This window comes from Elephas maximus, chromosome 19, assembly GCF_024166365.1.
Source record: "Elephas maximus indicus isolate mEleMax1 chromosome 19, mEleMax1 primary haplotype, whole genome shotgun sequence".
NCBI classification, from domain to species: Eukaryota; Metazoa; Chordata; class Mammalia; order Proboscidea; family Elephantidae; genus Elephas; species Elephas maximus.
Genome location: NC_064837.1, coordinates 50,018,638 through 50,034,720, shown reverse-complemented (window position 1 = coordinate 50,034,720; position 16,083 = coordinate 50,018,638). Strand labels below are relative to the sequence as shown.

The 16,083-nt window shown below is 52.8% G+C and overlaps 3 non-coding genes across 3 annotated transcripts; all 3 read right to left on the bottom strand.

Annotated features, from left to right (window-relative positions):
- Positions 1 to 2,227: 2,227 nt before the first annotated feature.
- LOC126063412 (U2 spliceosomal RNA) lies at positions 2,228 to 2,418 on the bottom strand. The gene has a single exon (XR_007514352.1). It is a non-coding gene; the product is annotated as a U2 spliceosomal RNA (small nuclear RNA).
- A 6,426-nt stretch (positions 2,419 to 8,844) lies between these two features.
- LOC126063419 (U2 spliceosomal RNA) lies at positions 8,845 to 9,035 on the bottom strand. Its single transcript, XR_007514359.1, has one exon. It is a non-coding gene; the product is annotated as a U2 spliceosomal RNA (small nuclear RNA).
- Positions 9,036 to 15,444: 6,409 nt separating this feature from the next.
- LOC126063417 (U2 spliceosomal RNA) lies at positions 15,445 to 15,635 on the bottom strand. The gene has a single exon (XR_007514357.1). It is a non-coding gene; the product is annotated as a U2 spliceosomal RNA (small nuclear RNA).
- Positions 15,636 to 16,083: the final 448 nt, after the last annotated feature.

The window sequence follows — 16,083 nt, the reverse complement described above, 5'->3', positions numbered from 1 at the left end:
TGAGCAAGTTTAGCTCCTGTGTGGTCTTATGCCTTCACTGGATTCTCTGGGTGGTGCAAATGCTTAACTGCTTGCTGCTAGCGGGAACCTGGAGGTTCACGCCCACCCAGAGGCAGCTTTCATAACAATAAACAGCCTAGGCAACCCTACGGGGGGTGGGGGGGAGGGGCAGCTCTGACTCCAGGGCACCTAACAACTACAATAGGCAGAAGAGCTGGCGAAGGGGCGGGTGTTCAAGGCAAAAGAAAGCGCCTGAGCAAAGTCAGGGAAGGGAGAAGAAAAAGCAGGGTGTGTTTGCAAGGCGGGATTCCCCGGGCGGTGCAAAGCACTCGACGACGGCTAACCTAAAGGTTGGAGGTCGGAGTCCACCCAGAGGCACCTCGGAAGAAAGGCCTGGCGGTGGTCCGCCTCCAAAGGGTGAGTCATCGAAACGCCCGTGGAGCACAGTTCTACCCGGACACAGGTGGGGTTGTCATGGGGCTGGGATCGATTCAACGGCAACAACTGGTTGGCTGGTATATATACCTAGGAGGGGAAGCGCTGGGTCATACGGTGACTCCATGTTTGTTTGAGTGTCTGAGGAACCGCCGGGCTTCTCCAAAGCAACTGGAACGAACGTGGTGGTACGCTCCCCCCAGCAACGGACGAGGGTTGCACTTTCTGTGCGTTCTCATCAAAACGCGCCCTACCTCTTTGTTTTACGCCTTCGTCGCTGGAGTCTAGGGTTTACAGCATCCGTCTCTAACTTATCTCCAGCATTAAAAGCAAAAAACCAAACCCACTGCCCTCGACTCGATTCCGACTCACAGCGACCCTATAGGACAGAGTAGAACCGCCCCACAGAGTTTCCAAGGAGCGCCTGGCGGATTCCAACTGCCGACCTTTTGGTCAGCAGCCATAGCACTTAACCACTACGCCACCGGGGTTTCCAGCATTACCACCAACTAATACCATCCGACTTGATTAAAAAAACGAAGACAAAACCCAAACCAAACCCGCTGCCATCGAGCCGATTCCAACCCACAGCGACCCTACGGGACAGAGCAGAACTGCCCCGTAGAGTTGCCAAGGAGGGCCCGGCGGATGGGAACTGCCGAGCTTTTGGTGAACAGCCGCAGTGCTTAACCACTAGGCCCCCAGGGTTTCCACTTGGTATATAGAGTGCCAGTGTAACCGTTATACCACTGGAGGTACTCGCACGCTTCCCCCTCTGGTCCTTCGCGCTCTCTGTCACTCATACATCTCGTTACACGTATGCACGTGCAATACAAAAGTGTGCCTGTTGTACGTTGTTGTTGCTCTTAGGTGCCATCCGGTCGGTTCCGACTCATAGCGACCCTACGTACGGCGCCATCCCCCCAATCGTCGTTGTGCTTAAGCCACTGCGTCGATCCACCTCACTGAGGGTCTTCCCTCTTTTTCGCTGACCCTCTCTACTTTACCAAGCATGGCGCCCTTCTCCAGGGACTGATCCCTCCTGACGACGCGTCCGAAGTATGTGTGTGGGCGCCGTCCTTGCTTCCAGGAGCATGCTGGTTGTACTTCTTCCAAGACAGGTGCGTTGGTTCTTTTGGCAGTCCACGGTAGTAGTATCGCCAGTATTCTTCTCCTACACGAAAATCCCAAGGCGTCAATTCTCCTTTCGGTCTTCTTTATTCGTCGTCCAGCTTTCGCATGCGTAGGAGGCGATTGCAAAGACCACGGCTTGGGTCAGGCGCACCTCAGTCTCCAAGGCGACGCCTTGGCTTTTCAGCACTTTAAAGAGGCCTTTTGCAGCACATTCGCCCAACGCAAGGCGTCTTTTGGCTTCCTGACTGCTGCCTCCGTGGGTGTTGAGCCTGTTGTATAGGTGTGCGACGTATGTATTCTAAGCTCACGAATAGGCCGTACCCGGGTTGATGTGCAGGGCCAGCCCTGAGCCCCGGTGGCAGCGTCCACTTGATGTCCCTGTGCACACGTGGTCAGAGCCCACTAGGGCCAGAGGAGGCGGCGCTTTCCAAAGCGGTGAAACACCGAATTTTCTGCAGCGGGGTGGGTGGACCCCAGGGGGGGCCTGAGCGGCAAACCCTCCCGGTAGGCTTTTCAGAGGTGTGGCAGACGTGAGGACCCGAGCTGGTGTACTCCGTAAGGCGCCCCGGATAGAAGACGCGGGCGCCACATAAACGCAAAAGACAAGGAGAAGCGCGCCATTTCTGCTGCTGTTAGACCGCCGGTTGTGGTCCCCGGAGGGGGGTGCACCGTTCCTGGAGGTACTGCAATACCAGGTCGATGCGTGGAGTGGACGGAGCAAGCTCCTATTCCACCTCCCAGCTCCAAAAATCCATTTAATATATTGTCCTCGGATAGAGGACGTATCAGATATTAAACTGATAAGAACAGATACTACACTTGATCTTAGCCAAAAGGCCGAGAAGCGATGCCGGCCTCCGCCCCCCTCGCCGGGGCACTGCTCCCCTCACACATCTTCAGCTCACGGTGAGCACACACAGCCTCAACCCAGGACTCACCCGCTCTCCTACTTTTGCCAGCGTGCTGCTGTCAGAACCTCAACGAATACGTGGCTTGGCAGGTTGATACTTATTGGGGCCTTTTGCACCTTTTAACTTTCCAGCTCCCCTAGCTTCCGGGCGAAACAGACATTTCTCATTTGCATGAACCGCCCACACGGGCCTTCTCCGGCTCGGCGGGACCGCCCCCTCGCCTTGGAACCCAAACCCAAACCCAAACCCAAACCCAAACCCAGCCGCACGTAAATCAACAGAGAGGATGGGGTGGGACAGCTCCTTCAGCCGCGTCGCCCTGGGAAAAAGGAGGAAAAGCCCAGGACGAGCAAGACGCAAACCGCTCTATGAGGTTTTTCTTTCAAATCCTTAAACGCACAGCTACGCTGAAAGGGTTTCACAGTGTCCTCCTAACCGTATGCCACCTCCACACATGTATGTATATAGACATATACGGATAAGTGTACACACATGTATCTCGATTTCACCTTCTCTCTCTCCCTCCCTCTCTTTTATGATGATGAGGATTTATTTACCATTAATTTTCTTCTTTTCTTCTTGGTGGGCGCCGCCAGAGTACAGTCCCCCGGGCAATGCAGGCGATGACAGGTTCACCGGGTGGACCGGCGACTCCTGGGTACGGGGCCCTCCGTGGGGAGGACACAGCTTCGCGGTAAATCCAGTCCTCTTCTGCGAGGGGAGGAGCATTCCAGGCACAAGGAGCCACCAGTTCAGACGCCCTAAGGAGGTTCCCGAGGAAGAGCGTGGGAGGCCGGGGTGGCTGAGGCTGACCTGCCCGCTACAAATTGGGAGTTTTCCCACTACCCCGGGTCGGGATGCCAAGCGGTAAGCTCCGGGGGCCCCAGGGCTCCCTCTCACTTCCGGCCTGCTAGCTCCCACTACTCCCTCAGGTTTGGTAATTTGCTACAACGACTCACAGAACTCGGGAAAGCGCTCTGCTTAGGATTACAGTTCTATTACAGCAAAAAGGATACAAATGAAGAGACGCAGAGCCTGAGGCCTGGGAGCGTTCCCAACGCGGAGCTTCCACGTGCCAAAAAGGGATGCGCTACCCTCGCCCCTGCATGGATGCCTTTCATCAACCGGGAAGCCCGGGGAGCTTCCGAGTCCAGAGCCTTTATCGAAGCCTCATTAAGCGGGCAGGATTGATTGAATCGTGCCTCCCCACCCCCCCACCCCCCTCCCCCACCCCCCGCCCTGCAGTCAACTGAGTCCTTCTGGCCTGGCCAACCCCCACCAAAGAGGCACCTCATTAGGTGGTGTGGTCTGGAGCCCTCATCCAAGACACTTCACTCACTGGGGCACAGTCCCAACGTTTTAGAGGCTATCATCTCTCAGGGACCAAGGATAAAGACCAAATGCTTTGGGCAAACTTAAAGCCTCCGCCCCACAGAGACTTAGAGGGACATGCCAACCAAACGCAACAAGTGATCCCGGACTGGCTCCTGGGCCAGGAAAACAAATGGCAGTAAGGGGCTCTGTTGAGATGATTGGCGAAATCTGAACACGGGCCGTAGATTAGAGTATGGGGGTCAAGGTTAAGGAGCTGAGATCAGGCCAGGGTGTTGGAAGGATCATCTGCGCGGGTGTTGCCATCACCGGGAATCGCGACAGGAGTAAGTCGGCGAGAGACAGTGAGCCGGGAGCTAAAATCCCCAAGGAATGAGCGGGTGCGCAGTAGGACGGGAGACCCGCGGCTGGACCGATGGCGGGAAGGAGGTGAGGGAGTGGGTGGTATGCCACTCGAAGCTGAACTCCAAGCTGGGGTCGGGGGCAGTCAGGGAAGATGGACGTTGAGGACCACCGCAGAGAGAAAGAGAACACCCACCGCGCCCCCGTCCCTCCTAACATTGCTGTCATACATCTCACTTATCCATAAGCTATCATCATCCAGTAGAGCGTTGCTACTATTATTATTTTAAATAAATGGTTATGCGAGATCGGTTAAGCACAAGAAAAAATAGAATATTCGGTTTTACCCTCATGTTATTTCTTCTCGAACGCTCTTCCTTTCTTTCTGTCCATCCGAGTCTCGGATCTATGTAATTTTCCTTCTCCCTGAAGAACTCCTTTTAGCATTTCTTGCAGGGCGGGTCTAGTGCCAACAATTCCCGCAAGTTGTGTTTGACTGGGAAAGTCTTTAAATCCTGGGGCACAGAATTCTAGGTTGCTGTCTTTCCTTTCAAGACTTTAAATATGTCACTCCACTCTCTCCTCGCTTGCACGGTTTATGAAGAGAAGTCTGATGTAACTCTTACCCTTGTTCCTTTATAGCTAAGGTGGCTTTTCGTTTGTTTGTTTGTGTTTTGGCTTCTTTCAAGATTTTACCTTCAATTTTCTGCAGTTTGAATGGAATGTGATGTGCCTAGGTTTAGGCTTTTGATTGGTTTTGTTCTGGTTTTGTTTCTCCTGCTCGGTGTTCTCTCAGCCCCCTATGCTTTGGTCCCTGCGGACAGTTCTGGACAGGTATCAGCCATTATTACGTTATTACATTACGTGACATTCCATCACGTATCTCTTCTGTTCCGTTCTCTCTTTCTTCTCCTTCCGGTCTTTCCATGGCTCGTTTGTTACGTCACTTGTGGTTGTCCCACAGTTCCTGGATGCTCCTCTTTTTCCTCAGTCTTTTCTTCTGCTTACTTTTCCGTTTGGGGAGTTTCTATTGACATGTCTCCACGCTCACTGATTCTTTCCTCAGCCATGTCCGGTCTACGGATGAACATTCTTCATCCCTGTTACAAGGTTTTGTTTTGTCTTTCTTTCTAGATTTTCTCTTGATACTTAGAGTTTCGGCCTCTCTGCTGACATTTCCATTAGAGCGTATTAATCATAGTTATTATAAATCTCGATCTGATATTGCCCAAATCTGCAATATCGGACTCTGTTTCTGATGCCTGCCCTGTCTCTTTGGACTGTTTTGTTTTGTTTTTCCCTCGCAATCTTTTGTTGAAAGCCGGCCATCACGTACCAGGTCAAAGGAACTGATGTTCTCTCAAGCTGTAATCCCTGGCAAAGCCCCGATGTTAGGCCCAGAGGCAGCGGTGATTCTTTGTATTGGCGTGTGTGCCTCTCCGGTTTTCTGGACGATAATTTGCCCCGCGAACTCTATTCCCTGATGGGTGTAAAACGAGTCGTTGATGTTCACTTTTTCAGTTTTTTCTTGTGGTGAGGACAGGACTGGTGGTTCAGAGCCGTTGACATGCCGGACCCGAAACCAGGATTCGGTCCGAAGTTACTTTAACTTTTAAGATCAATGTAATGCACTACGTTAACAGACTAAAAAGGAAGAAATTACCTCACAGTTGTTATTGCTGTCGTTAGGTGACATCCAGTCGATTTCGACTCATAACCGACCCCATGTGACAGAGAACTGCCCCATAGGCTTTCCTAGGCTATCATCTTTATGAGAGCGGTTTGCCAGGTCGTTCTCCCAAGGAGCTGCTGGGCGGGTTCGAACTGCCAACCTTGTGGTTAGCAGCCCAAGCACCTAAGTGTTGTGCCACCGGGGCTCCTTGCTCATCTCGAGGGGTATAGAAAAAGCATTTGACGAAATTCAACACCAATTCATGATTTAAAAAACAACCAAGTTTGGAGTAAAATGGAACGTCTACCCGATAACGGGCAGCTAAGAAAATCTAGAGTTGACATACCTCATGGTGAAAGACTGAATATCTTTCCTGTACGATCAACAACAAGGCAAGAAAGTCAGGTTTGCACCAGGTCTACTCAACATTGGACTGGGGAACCAGGGCGACAAGGCAGTAGAAGAAGGAGGTGAAGGAGGAGTAGGAGGAAGAAGAGGAGAAGGAGAAGGAGAGGAAGGAGGAGGAGGAGGAGGAGGAGGAAAAGGAGAAAGTGAAGAGGAAGGAGAAGGAGAAAAGACATACAGGGGATTGGAAAAAGCAGAAGTAAACCTCACAATACCCTCAAGGTAAATAACTTCACAAGAAAAACATGTGCAAAACTTTTACAACCGCCTTGTACGAATACACCACGTTTCGTTTTTTTCCCGTTCATCCGTTGACGGATGTGTTGGCTGTTTCCGCCTTTGGGCTATTTTGAAAACTGTTGCAATGAGCAAGTTTAGCTCCTGTGTGGTCTTATGCCTTCACTGGATTCTCTGGGTGGTGCAAATGCTTAACTGCTTGCTGCTAGCGGGAACCTGGAGGTTCACGCCCACCCAGAGGCAGCTTTCATAACAATAAACAGCCTAGGCAACCCTACGGGGGGTGGGGGGGAGGGGCAGCTCTGACTCCAGGGCACCTAACAACTACAATAGGCAGAAGAGCTGGCGAAGGGGCGGGTGTTCAAGGCAAAAGAAAGCGCCTGAGCAAAGTCAGGGAAGGGAGAAGAAAAAGCAGGGTGTGTTTGCAAGGCGGGATTCCCCGGGCGGTGCAAAGCACTCGACGACGGCTAACCTAAAGGTTGGAGGTCGGAGTCCACCCAGAGGCACCTCGGAAGAAAGGCCTGGCGGTGGTCCGCCTCCAAAGGGTGAGTCATCGAAACGCCCGTGGAGCACAGTTCTACCCGGACACAGGTGGGGTTGTCATGGGGCTGGGATCGATTCAACGGCAACAACTGGTTGGCTGGTATATATACCTAGGAGGGGAAGCGCTGGGTCATACGGTGACTCCATGTTTGTTTGAGTGTCTGAGGAACCGCCGGGCTTCTCCAAAGCAACTGGAACGAACGTGGTGGTACGCTCCCCCCAGCAACGGACGAGGGTTGCACTTTCTGTGCGTTCTCATCAAAACGCGCCCTACCTCTTTGTTTTACGCCTTCGTCGCTGGAGTCTAGGGTTTACAGCATCCGTCTCTAACTTATCTCCAGCATTAAAAGCAAAAAACCAAACCCACTGCCCTCGACTCGATTCCGACTCACAGCGACCCTATAGGACAGAGTAGAACCGCCCCACAGAGTTTCCAAGGAGCGCCTGGCGGATTCCAACTGCCGACCTTTTGGTCAGCAGCCATAGCACTTAACCACTACGCCACCGGGGTTTCCAGCATTACCACCAACTAATACCATCCGACTTGATTAAAAAAACGAAGACAAAACCCAAACCAAACCCGCTGCCATCGAGCCGATTCCAACCCACAGCGACCCTACGGGACAGAGCAGAACTGCCCCGTAGAGTTGCCAAGGAGGGCCCGGCGGATGGGAACTGCCGAGCTTTTGGTGAACAGCCGCAGTGCTTAACCACTAGGCCCCCAGGGTTTCCACTTGGTATATAGAGTGCCAGTGTAACCGTTATACCACTGGAGGTACTCGCACGCTCCCCCCTCTGGTCCTTCGCGCTCTCTGTCACTCATACATCTCGTTACACGTATGCACGTGCAATACAAAAGTGTGCCTGTTGTACGTTGTTGTTGCTCTTAGGTGCCATCCGGTCGGTTCCGACTCATAGCGACCCTACGTACGGCGCCATCCCCCCAATCGTCGTTGTGCTTAAGCCACTGCGTCGATCCACCTCACTGAGGGTCTTCCCTCTTTTTCGCTGGCCCTCTCTACTTTACCAAGCATGGCGCCCTTCTCCAGGGACTGATCCCTCCTGACGACGCGTCCGAAGTATGTGTGTGGGCGCCGTCCTTGCTTCCAGGAGCATGCTGGTTGTACTTCTTCCAAGACAGGTGCGTTGGTTCTTTTGGCAGTCCACGGTAGTAGTATCGCCAGTATTCTTCTCCGACACGAAAATCCCAAGGCGTCAATTCTCCTTTCGGTCTTCTTTATTCGTCGTCCAGCTTTCGCATGCGTAGGAGGCGATTGCAAAGACCACGGCTTGGGTCAGGCGCACCTCAGTCTCCAAGGCGACGCCTTGGCTTTTCAGCACTTTAAAGAGGCCTTTTGCAGCACATTCGCCCAACGCAAGGCGTCTTTTGGCTTCCTGACTGCTGCCTCCGTGGGTGTTGAGCCTGTTGTATAGGTGTGCGACGTATGTATTCTAAGCTCACGAATAGGCCGTACCCGGGTTGATGTGCAGGGCCAGCCCTGAGCCCCGGTGGCAGCGTCCACTTGATGTCCCTGTGCACACGTGGTCAGAGCCCACTAGGGCCAGAGGAGGCGGCGCTTTCCAAAGCGGTGAAACACCGAATTTTCTGCAGCGGGGTGGGTGGACCCCAGGGGGGGCCTGAGCGGCAAACCCTCCCGGTAGGCTTTTCAGAGGTGTGGCAGACGTGAGGACCCGAGCTGGTGTCGCCGGCGAAGAGGAGACATTACTCCGTAAGGCGCCCCGGATAGAAGACGCGGGCGCCACATAAACGCAAAAGACAAGGAGAAGCGCGCCATTTCTGCTGCTGTTAGACCGCCGGTTGTGGTCCCCGGAGGGGGGTGCACCGTTCCTGGAGGTACTGCAATACCAGGTCGATGCGTGGAGTGGACGGAGCAAGCTCCTATTCCACCTCCCAGCTCCAAAAATCCATTTAATATATTGTCCTCGGATAGAGGATGTATCAGATATTAAACTGATAAGAACAGATACTACACTTGATCTTAGCCAAAAGGCCGAGAAGCGATGCCGGCCTCCGCCCCCCTCGCCGGGGCACTGCTCCCCTCACACATCTTCAGCTCACGGTGAGCACACACAGCCTCAACCCAGGACTCACCCGCTCTCCTACTTTTGCCAGCGTGCTGCTGTCAGAACCTCAACGAATACGTGGCTTGGCAGGTTGATACTTATTGGGGCCTTTTGCACCTTTTAACTTTCCAGCTCCCCTAGCTTCCGGGCGAAACAGACATTTCTCATTTGCATGAACCGCCCACACGGGCCTTCTCCGGCTCGGCGGGACCGCCCCCTCGCCTTGGAACCCAAACCCAAACCCAAACCCAAACCCAAACCCAGCCGCACGTAAATCAACAGAGAGGATGGGGTGGGACAGCTCCTTCAGCCGCGTCGCCCTGGGAAAAAGGAGGAAAAGCCCAGGACGAGCAAGACGCAAACCGCTCTATGAGGTTTTTCTTTCAAATCCTTAAACGCACAGCTACGCTGAAAGGGTTTCACAGTGTCCTCCTAACCGTATGCCACCTCCACACATGTATGTATATAGACATATACGGATAAGTGTACACACATGTATCTCGATTTCACCTTCTCTCTCTCCCTCCCTCTCTTTTATGATGATGAGGATTTATTTACCATTAATTTTCTTCTTTTCTTCTTGGTGGGCGCCGCCAGAGTACAGTCCCCCGGGCAATGCAGGCGATGACAGGTTCACCGGGTGGACCGGCGACTCCTGGGTACGGGGCCCTCCGTGGGGAGGACACAGCTTCGCGGTAAATCCAGTCCTCTTCTGCGAGGGGAGGAGCATTCCAGGCACAAGGAGCCACCAGTTCAGACGCCCTAAGGAGGTTCCCGAGGAAGAGCGTGGGAGGCCGGGGTGGCTGAGGCTGACCTGCCCGCTACAAATTGGGAGTTTTCCCACTACCCCGGGTCGGGATGCCAAGCGGTAAGCTCCGGGGGCCCCAGGGCTCCCTCTCACTTCCGGCCTGCTAGCTCCCACTACTCCCTCAGGTTTGGTAATTTGCTACAACGACTCACAGAACTCGGGAAAGCGCTCTGCTTAGGATTACAGTTCTATTACAGCAAAAAGGATACAAATGAAGAGACGCAGAGCCTGAGGCCTGGGAGCGTTCCCAACGCGGAGCTTCCACGTGCCAAAAAGGGATGCGCTACCCTCGCCCCTGCATGGATGCCTTTCATCAACCGGGAAGCCCGGGGAGCTTCCGAGTCCAGAGCCTTTATCGAAGCCTCATTAAGCGGGCAGGATTGATTGAATCGTGCCTCCCCACCCCCCCACCCCCCCTCCCCCACCCCCCGCCCTGCAGTCAACTGAGTCCTTCTGGCCTGGCCAACCCCCACCAAAGAGGCACCTCATTAGGTGGTGTGGTCTGGAGCCCTCATCCAAGACACTTCACTCACTGGGGCACAGTCCCAACGTTTTAGAGGCTATCATCTCTCAGGGACCAAGGATAAAGACCAAATGCTTTGGGCAAACTTAAAGCCTCCGCCCCACAGAGACTTAGAGGGACATGCCAACCAAACGCAACAAGTGATCCCGGACTGGCTCCTGGGCCAGGAAAACAAATGGCAGTAAGGGGCTCTGTTGAGATGATTGGCGAAATCTGAACACGGGCCGTAGATTAGAGTATGGGGGTCAAGGTTAAGGAGCTGAGATCAGGCCAGGGTGTTGGAAGGATCATCTGCGCGGGTGTTGCCATCACCGGGAATCGCGACAGGAGTAAGTCGGCGAGAGACAGTGAGCCGGGAGCTAAAATCCCCAAGGAATGAGCGGGTGCGCAGTAGGACGGGAGACCCGCGGCTGGACCGATGGCGGGAAGGAGGTGAGGGAGTGGGTGGTATGCCACTCGAAGCTGAACTCCAAGCTGGGGTCGGGGGCAGTCAGGGAAGATGGACGTTGAGGACCACCGCAGAGAGAAAGAGAACACCCACCGCGCCCCCGTCCCTCCTAACATTGCTGTCATACATCTCACTTATCCATAAGCTATCATCATCCAGTAGAGCGTTGCTACTATTATTATTTTAAATAAATGGTTATGCGAGATCGGTTAAGCACAAGAAAAAATAGAATATTCGGTTTTACCCTCATGTTATTTCTTCTCGAACGCTCTTCCTTTCTTTCTGTCCATCCGAGTCTCGGATCTATGTAATTTTCCTTCTCCCTGAAGAACTCCTTTTAGCATTTCTTGCAGGGCGGGTCTAGTGCCAACAATTCCCGCAAGTTGTGTTTGACTGGGAAAGTCTTTAAATCCTGGGGCACAGAATTCTAGGTTGCTGTCTTTCCTTTCAAGACTTTAAATATGTCACTCCACTCTCTCCTCGCTTGCACGGTTTATGAAGAGAAGTCTGATGTAACTCTTACCCTTGTTCCTTTATAGCTAAGGTGGCTTTTCGTTTGTTTGTTTGTGTTTTGGCTTCTTTCAAGATTTTACCTTCAATTTTCTGCAGTTTGAATGGAATGTGATGTGCCTAGGTTTAGGCTTTTGATTGGTTTTGTTCTGGTTTTGTTTCTCCTGCTCGGTGTTCTCTCAGCCCCCTATGCTTTGGTCCCTGCGGACAGTTCTGGACAGGTATCAGCCATTATTACGTTATTACATTACGTGACATTCCATCACGTATCTCTTCTGTTCCGTTCTCTCTTTCTTCTCCTTCCGGTCTTTCCATGGCTCGTTTGTTACGTCACTTGTGGTTGTCCCACAGTTCCTGGATGCTCCTCTTTTTCCTCAGTCTTTTCTTCTGCTTACTTTTCCGTTTGGGGAGTTTCTATTGACATGTCTCCACGCTCACTGATTCTTTCCTCAGCCATGTCCGGTCTACGGATGAACATTCTTCATCCCTGTTACAAGGTTTTGTTTTGTCTTTCTTTCTAGATTTTCTCTTGATACTTAGAGTTTCGGCCTCTCTGCTGACATTTCCATTAGAGCGTATTAATCATAGTTATTATAAATCTCGATCTGATATTGCCCAAATCTGCAATATCGGACTCTGTTTCTGATGCCTGCCCTGTCTCTTTGGACTGTTTTGTTTTGTTTTTCCCTCGCAATCTTTTGTTGAAAGCCGGCCATCACGTACCAGGTCAAAGGAACTGATGTTCTCTCAAGCTGTAATCCCTGGCAAAGCCCCGATGTTAGGCCCAGAGGCAGCGGTGATTCTTTGTATTGGCGTGTGTGCCTCTCCGGTTTTCTGGACGATAATTTGCCCCGCGAACTCTATTCCCTGATGGGTGTAAAACGAGTCGTTGATGTTCACTTTTTCAGTTTTTTCTTGTGGTGAGGACAGGACTGGTGGTTCAGAGCCGTTGACATGCCGGACCCGAAACCAGGATTCGGTCCGAAGTTACTTTAACTTTTAAGATCAATGTAATGCACTACGTTAACAGACTAAAAAGGAAGAAATTACCTCACAGTTGTTATTGCTGTCGTTAGGTGACATCCAGTCGATTTCGACTCATAACCGACCCCATGTGACAGAGAACTGCCCCATAGGCTTTCCTAGGCTATCATCTTTATGAGAGCGGTTTGCCAGGTCGTTCTCCCAAGGAGCTGCTGGGCGGGTTCGAACTGCCAACCTTGTGGTTAGCAGCCCAAGCACCTAAGTGTTGTGCCACCGGGGCTCCTTGCTCATCTCGAGGGGTATAGAAAAAGCATTTGACGAAATTCAACACCAATTCATGATTTAAAAAACAACCAAGTTTGGAGTAAAATGGAACGTCTACCCGATAACGGGCAGCTAAGAAAATCTAGAGTTGACATACCTCATGGTGAAAGACTGAATATCTTTCCTGTACGATCAACAACAAGGCAAGAAAGTCAGGTTTGCACCAGGTCTACTCAACATTGGACTGGGGAACCAGGGCGACAAGGCAGTAGAAGAAGGAGGTGAAGGAGGAGTAGGAGGAAGAAGAGGAGAAGGAGAAGGAGAGGAAGGAGGAGGAGGAGGAGGAGGAGGAAAAGGAGAAAGTGAAGAGGAAGGAGAAGGAGAAAAGACATACAGGGGATTGGAAAAAGCAGAAGTAAACCTCACAATACCCTCAAGGTAAATAACTTCACAAGAAAAACATGTGCAAAACTTTTACAACCGCCTTGTACGAATACACCACGTTTCGTTTTTTTCCCGTTCATCCGTTGACGGATGTGTTGGCTGTTTCCGCCTTTGGGCTATTTTGAAAACTGTTGCAATGAGCAAGTTTAGCTCCTGTGTGGTCTTATGCCTTCACTGGATTCTCTGGGTGGTGCAAATGCTTAACTGCTTGCTGCTAGCGGGAACCTGGAGGTTCACGCCCACCCAGAGGCAGCTTTCATAACAATAAACAGCCTAGGCAACCCTACGGGGGGTGGGGGGGAGGGGCAGCTCTGACTCCAGGGCACCTAACAACTACAATAGGCAGAAGAGCTGGCGAAGGGGCGGGTGTTCAAGGCAAAAGAAAGCGCCTGAGCAAAGTCAGGGAAGGGAGAAGAAAAAGCAGGGTGTGTTTGCAAGGCGGGATTCCCCGGGCGGTGCAAAGCACTCGACGACGGCTAACCTAAAGGTTGGAGGTCGGAGTCCACCCAGAGGCACCTCGGAAGAAAGGCCTGGCGGTGGTCCGCCTCCAAAGGGTGAGTCATCGAAACGCCCGTGGAGCACAGTTCTACCCGGACACAGGTGGGGTTGTCATGGGGCTGGGATCGATTCAACGGCAACAACTGGTTGGCTGGTATATATACCTAGGAGGGGAAGCACTGGGTCATACGGTGACTCCATGTTTGTTTGAGTGTCTGAGGAACCGCCGGGCTTCTCCAAAGCAACTGGAACGAACGTGGTGGTACGCTCCCCCCAGCAACGGACGAGGGTTGCACTTTCTGTGCGTTCTCATCAAAACGCGCCCTACCTCTTTGTTTTACGCCTTCGTCGCTGGAGTCTAGGGTTTACAGCATCCGTCTCTAACTTATCTCCAGCATTAAAAGCAAAAAACCAAACCCACTGCCCTCGACTCGATTCCGACTCACAGCGACCCTATAGGACAGAGTAGAACCGCCCCACAGAGTTTCCAAGGAGCGCCTGGCGGATTCCAACTGCCGACCTTTTGGTCAGCAGCCATAGCACTTAACCACTACGCCACCGGGGTTTCCAGCATTACCACCAACTAATACCATCCGACTTGATTAAAAAAACGAAGACAAAACCCAAACCAAACCCGCTGCCATCGAGCCGATTCCAACCCACAGCGACCCTACGGGACAGAGCAGAACTGCCCCGTAGAGTTGCCAAGGAGGGCCCGGCGGATGGGAACTGCCGAGCTTTTGGTGAACAGCCGCAGTGCTTAACCACTAGGCCCCCAGGGTTTCCACTTGGTATATAGAGTGCCAGTGTAACCGTTATACCACTGGAGGTACTCGCACGCTTCCCCCTCTGGTCCTTCGCGCTCTCTGTCACTCATACATCTCGTTACACGTATGCACGTGCAATACAAAAGTGTGCCTGTTGTACGTTGTTGTTGCTCTTAGGTGCCATCCGGTCGGTTCCGACTCATAGCGACCCTACGTACGGCGCCATCCCCCCAATCGTCGTTGTGCTTAAGCCACTGCGTCGATCCACCTCACTGAGGGTCTTCCCTCTTTTTCGCTGACCCTCTCTACTTTACCAAGCATGGCGCCCTTCTCCAGGGACTGATCCCTCCTGACGACGCGTCCGAAGTATGTGTGTGGGCGCCGTCCTTGCTTCCAGGAGCATGCTGGTTGTACTTCTTCCAAGACAGGTGCGTTGGTTCTTTTGGCAGTCCACGGTAGTAGTATCGCCAGTATTCTTCTCCGACACGAAAATCCCAAGGCGTCAATTCTCCTTTCGGTCTTCTTTATTCGTCGTCCAGCTTTCGCATGCGTAGGAGGCGATTGCAAAGACCACGGCTTGGGTCAGGCGCACCTCAGTCTCCAAGGCGACGCCTTGGCTTTTCAGCACTTTAAAGAGGCCTTTTGCAGCACATTCGCCCAACGCAAGGCGTCTTTTGGCTTCCTGACTGCTGCCTCCGTGGGTGTTGAGCCTGTTGTATAGGTGTGCGACGTATGTATTCTAAGCTCACGAATAGGCCGTACCCGGGTTGATGTGCAGGGCCAGCCCTGAGCCCCGGTGGCAGCGTCCACTTGATGTCCCTGTGCACACGTGGTCAGAGCCCACTAGGGCCAGAGGAGGCGGCGCTTTCCAAAGCGGTGAAACACCGAATTTTCTGCAGCGGGGTGGGTGGACCCCAGGGGGGGCCTGAGCGGCAAACCCTCCCGGTAGGCTTTTCAGAGGTGTGGCAGACGTGAGGACCCGAGCTGGTGTACTCCGTAAGGCGCCCCGGATAGAAGACGCGGGCGCCACATAAACGCAAAAGACAAGGAGAAGCGCGCCATTTCTGCTGCTGTTAGACCGCCGGTTGTGGTCCTCCCCGGAGGGGGGTGCACCGTTCCTGGAGGTACTGCAATACCAGGTCGATGCGTGGAGTGGACGGAGCAAGCTCCTATTCCACCTCCCAGCTCCAAAAATCCATTTAACATATTGTCCTCGGATAGAGGACGTATCAGATATTAAACTGATAAGAACAGATACTACACTTGATCTTAGCCAAAAGGCCGAGAAGCGATGCCGGCCTCCGCCCCCCTCGCCGGGGCACTGCTCCCCTCACACATCTTCAGCTCACGGTGAGCACACACAGCCTCAACCCAGGACTCACCCGCTCTCCTACTTTTGCCAGCGTGCTGCTGTCAGAACCTCAACGAATACGTGGCTTGGCAGGTTGATACTTATTGGGGCCTTTTGCACCTTTTAACTTTCCAGCTCCCCTAGCTTCCGGGCGAAACAGACATTTCTCATTTGCATGAACCGCCCACACGGGCCTTCTCCGGCTCGGCGGGACCGCCCCCTCGCCTTGGAACCCAAACCCAAACCCAAACCCAGCCGCACGTAAATCAACAGAGAGGATGGGGTGGGACAGCTCCTTCAGCCGCGTCGCCCTGGGAAAAAGGAGGAAAAGCCCAGGACGAGCAAGACGCAAACCGCTCTATGAGGTTTTTCTTTCAAATCCTTAAACGC